The sequence below is a fragment of the Chiloscyllium plagiosum genome, unplaced genomic scaffold (genome assembly GCF_037043375.1).
Source record: "Chiloscyllium plagiosum isolate Xiang-an unplaced genomic scaffold, Cpla_swu_hap1 HiC_scaffold_33, whole genome shotgun sequence".
In the NCBI taxonomy this organism is placed as follows: domain Eukaryota; kingdom Metazoa; phylum Chordata; class Chondrichthyes; order Orectolobiformes; family Hemiscylliidae; genus Chiloscyllium; species Chiloscyllium plagiosum.
The window spans coordinates 23904849-23909765 of record NW_028270171.1 but is presented as its reverse complement, the minus strand read 5'-3'; the positions used below and the strand labels follow the sequence as shown (position 1 = coordinate 23909765).

Genomic DNA, 4917 nt, shown 5'->3' with positions numbered 1-4917 from the left:
GGTCTTGGTGCCTTCTTTCTCCAGGGAGACAGAGAAATGGGTGGGGGCAGGGAGGGGTTGGGTACAGGCCTGTATTTGTGGATCCCTGGCTAGCACACACTGGATGCTCTCCAGTCCCTTCTGGATCTGCAGCTCTCGCTGACGCTAGGAATTTGTAGGCTCGGCGCGGACCTGATTGAGAACAACAACTCTTGGCAGCAAATGGGGGAGGCAGAGATGGCCAACTCTTCTCGCATCTGTGTTTCTTCCACCGCCAAAATCGACCAGCTGGGGCCCTTGCCGTCGCTCCCGGGACCCGGCACCCTCTCGCCCGGCCTCTCCGATCCTCGCTCTCGGTTCCCGGCCGCCCAGAGCCGGTCGGAGACGGTCTCCGGCGCCGGGTTCGGGCGGAAAGCCGGTCGGGTGGCGGGCGGCGGCGGGTGAAATCGCCCTTTCGGCGGCGACAGGCGGCGAGCGCGGAAGGCCACCGGCCCGAGACCGGCCTCTCCTGGAAGAGCGGGGCCCGGGCCACCGGCGGCAACTGCGGCTGGTCCCCTCCGCACTCGGACAGGGTCGGGAATCGGGCCGGAATGTGGGGCAACTAACACACGGGACAGCTGCTGAGAGACGCCTTGAGGTAGCCAAGGGAGGGGGGTGTGGGGTTTAAGGATCCGGTTTACCGGGTGAAGGAGGCACATCCCGGGGCTCGGGCAGCACTTGGCACTGGGACTAAGGGGTATATGATGTGGTTTGTATTTATTAGTGAGGTGGGGGGGGGGGGAAGACCTCTATTCCTGGGACTCTCCACAAAGCCCCGGTGCCTAAAAGCATTCGGGATAGAACACAGTTTTCAATTTGAAACTATATATAGCATAGCCCTCTCTTCACTCAGTTCACTAATCGCTTCTCCTCCAGCCCCCTTCTGATCACCCAAAATAGTTAGCCATTAATAACATTCTTATGAAGAATTTGCACTTTCACAGAATTTGGATAAATGCATTTTTAAAATCTCTGTGTATGTACATATAAAAAGACACGAAACTGCTTTCTTCACTTGTTTTCTTAGACACATCAGAAAACTCAAGGGCAGATTTGAAGGATTTGATTCACAATCGGACTATCTTAAAGGGGACAAAAAAAGAAAGATTGTTTTCCTCCCGAAGAAACTGCTCGGGAGAGAACCTGTTAGCAATCTGAAACACAACAGCTGGAAATGTTAGGGGAGAAAACGTTGGAAAGTTTGATGTGCCGCGCTTCTTTTTATATTTTTAATATTTATGAAAGACTTTAAAAAATATTCAGGCTTTTTTGTTGTTGTTGTAGCAGTCACTCCAAATATTTGAGTGAGTGAGTGTTAATGATAACTTGACGTTCGCCATCTTGGATGGTCTCAGACTATATAACTCCCGGAACATGTTGTCAGAAAACTCAGTGTGAGGGAGACTAAAAAGGGGGTAAATACCGGGTTTGAGTTTGTAGCCAGTCTCTTTGTCCACTGACCCAGGCATGAGGGATCAGTAATTAACAAACACCCTGTTAATCGAGAGAGAAACCCGCTCTTCAGACATTTCCAGGGCTGAGGGAGAGAGGCACACAAACACACACACGGAAAAAGAACCGTCAACGTCTTTCTTTTGACTCCAGCCTGTTAATACTTTTAAGCGAACTTTTATTTACGCGAATGTGTGCACGCTTGACTTTTTTTTGATCCGGTATTGCAGGAATTTATCTTCTATTGTGAAATGAAGCACATTTTAAAATTTCTTCTCCTAGATTGCAGATTATTCAATGGGTCATCGGAGTTGGCTCTTTTGCGGTTCCCGTCTTGGAACAGGCTGTGTTTTGTTTGGAGTGGGGGGGGGGGGGGAATCCTGTTTAAATTCTGGGCGACCGGATTTTATCTGTCCCACAAGAAGGGAGTGAAGGAAGGGGTTGGGAAAGGAAGAGAGATATAAAGGCTTCTTCGACCCAGGAACAATGACTGCCTCTGAGGAGTTATTCAATATAGGTGTTCAAACTGCAAGCCTGGTGGCTCAACTCAATGGGCTCAATCAGGCAACGCGGAGCTCCCCCTATCGACGATAAGCTGGTGAGACGGACTGGGTGAGACCCACCGACTAACAAACAGCCGGCAACAACAACTTACATTTCTGCAACGCCTTCAACGTCATAAACGACTCAAGGACGCTCCGCCGCAGAGTGACAAAGCAAAATGTGACACCGTGACTCATAAGGAAGACATTAAATCAGATGACTAAAAGGTCTTGCCGCAGAGGTAGGTTTCAAGGAGGAATGGGAGGCATTGAGGTGATGGGGTAGGGGAATAGGGGCTCAGAGGGGCTGAGGCGTGGCCACCAGGGGTGGGAGGATCTAAACTGGGAATGCACTGGATGCCAGAATTGGAGGGTTGCGAAGGAGATTACAGATCGAGGGGATTTGAAAAAAGTATGAGAATTTTAAGATCACCGGTTAGGTCAGCGAGCAGAGGGATTGATAGGAGAAACTGGACCAAGTTCAGACAGGGGCAGCGAAGTTTTGCGATGACCTGAGGTTGGAATGTGAGAAACTAGTCAGGAGTGTGATGAACAGTCGAGTTTAGTGGTAACACCAGCTCCTCCATCATATTTAATCTCACTACCAGTAACACTGCCTTGATATCTACACCGCCCCCCCCCCCCCCCCCAACACACACATATACGCAAACACATGCCAATCCAGCTTTCCGTGATGCCCATTAAAAGGAAAGCGTTTTGTAAAGTTTACTTCTGAGTTAAAGCGGACTGCACCTTTACGACGGAAAAGGGATTAACTGTTTACAACGTAACCAGCGTAATTACTCTAATTTTAAAATGTCTTCTTTAATGGATAGAGGCACAAACCTGAACTGTTTTCGGAGCATGCCAAAAATAGAAGGAAAAACAAATTGCTGGAGAAACTCAGCAGGTCTGGCAGCATCTTTGGAGAGAGAAACTGAGTTTACACTTTCTCAGTTACCATTTTTCAATTTTAAACAATCAAAGCACTGCGGAAGCTGAAAATCCGAAACAAAAACAGCAATTGCTAGGAAAACCCAGCAGATCTGGCAGTATCTGTAATGAGAGAAACGGTAATGACCATTCTTCAGAACTCAGAACCCGTTGACTCTGCTTTCACTCTACAGACATGCTGAGAGTTTTAAAAACAATTTCTGTTTTTGTTTCAGATTTCCAGGGATCGCAGTTCTTTGTCTTTTTGCCTAGAAATAGAAGGTTCAGAATGCTGGTTACTATCAGGGATCCTGCTCAAGAACCACTACAAACAACCTTTAAGGGAAGGGTTTCGGCCGGAAACGTTGACTTTTGTGCTCTGACCTGCCGCGCTTTTCCAGTTTTATATCTATTGACTCAACCTTTAATCAAAAATAAAATTCGGAACAAAAGCAGAAATTACTGGAAAACTCCACAGGTCTGGCAGCATCTATGGAGAGAAAACAGAGTTATCGTTTCAGGTTCATGACCCATCTTCAGAACGGGCCTGATATTGGTCTTTTTATTGAGTTGTCAGCACTTGCCGCTGTAAATCACGCAGCATCAATATTCCCTAAATCTGATTGGAGAGTGATGTCCCGTGCATTATATTGTGGGCCTATTCCTTTCTTTATAAGTTGCAAGAAGTGGATACAGTCTTTAGTGCGTTGTCTGTTGAGCGTGACATTGAAATTAAATAAAGATTTAATGTCTGTCGACTCCACACGCGCGGGTAAATGTAACTGAAAAGATTCTGAATAATTGGGGCATTTGGATTCTTGTTTCCGAGAGTTTTGTTGAGAGAAGCTACTGGATAATCCAGCGAGACTGGGTGCTGAAGGCCATAAGGTGTCGGTTTGACTTGCTGACAAGTGCCTGAAATGGGGACATTTGGGCATCGAATACGTCTCAACTGCACGAATATTATGTACAGTCACCAGTTTGAAATGGGTACATAGTTAAATCTGATCGGTCTGCACACTGAGACGAGAACAGCGCGCTGCTCATAGACTTGAAATGCCACATTGCTCAGCTCTCTCCACTCTGAAGGCAGGGAGATTTGAATGTGACGAGTGGGCGGACATCTGTTCGGTGCTGACTTTGTATACGGCGGGGTCAGATTTTTGCTCAGTTTAAAGGAAAAGTTACAAATGACTAAGTCATCCATTTGGTCAGGATTTGCCTCAGCGGACCGATCTCCCGGGGGAGGACAGCAAATCCTGCGAAAGATAGTTAAAACGTCGGAGCTCCTCTCTCCATTTCCAGCTCTCTCCCCCCCCCAAACCTCAACCACCAGGAGAAATTGGTATAATGGGTCTGAGTTTCTTTCGTTTGCACCCACTACATTTACTCATGTAAGCTGTCCTGCCTGTTTACCTATACACGGCAAACAATTTTTTTTTGGGTGGGGAGAGAGAGAGAAAATTGCCTCCAGAACATTTCTCAAAATAGCTGTAATTTACCCGCTCTTGCTGTGTGAATAAAATGTATTAACCCAGAATAAAATGTATTAACCCAGATACAGGTCTTTCGGCCCAACCAGACTATGCTGGTGTTTATGCTCCACAGGAAGCACTCGCCGATTTCTTTCTCTGTCTTGGGTGTATCTGGTTATCCCTATAATGCACCGATGCTATTAGCCTCAACCGCTCCCGTGGTAGCAACTTCCCACAGTCGTATCACGCGCTGGGGAAATGTGTTTGTCGTGAATTTCTTGTCAGATTTTTTTAGTTACTATCTTATATTTATGGCCTCTAGTATTGTCCCTGTTTCCATCCCCCCCCCCTTTCCAATTTACCCCCCTCATCTAGTCTTCCCTATAAAATATCTGACAATATTGCAGATCTCTTGTCAGGCATTTTACATGCTGTGCTCTTTTCGAAACAGTTCTGCGGCTGATTTTAAAAACAAACACGTCAGATTACAGAATTTA

The 4917-nt window shown here is 46.8% G+C and overlaps 1 long non-coding RNA gene across 1 annotated transcript; it reads left to right on the top strand.

The window, feature by feature from the left end:
• Positions 1–696: 696 nt before the first annotated feature.
• LOC148141434 (uncharacterized) lies at positions 697–4504 on the top strand. Its single transcript, XR_015752574.1, has 2 exons — positions 697–2254; positions 3182–4504. It is a non-coding gene; the product is annotated as an uncharacterized LOC148141434 (long non-coding RNA).
• The last annotated feature ends 413 nt before the right edge of the window (positions 4505–4917 follow it).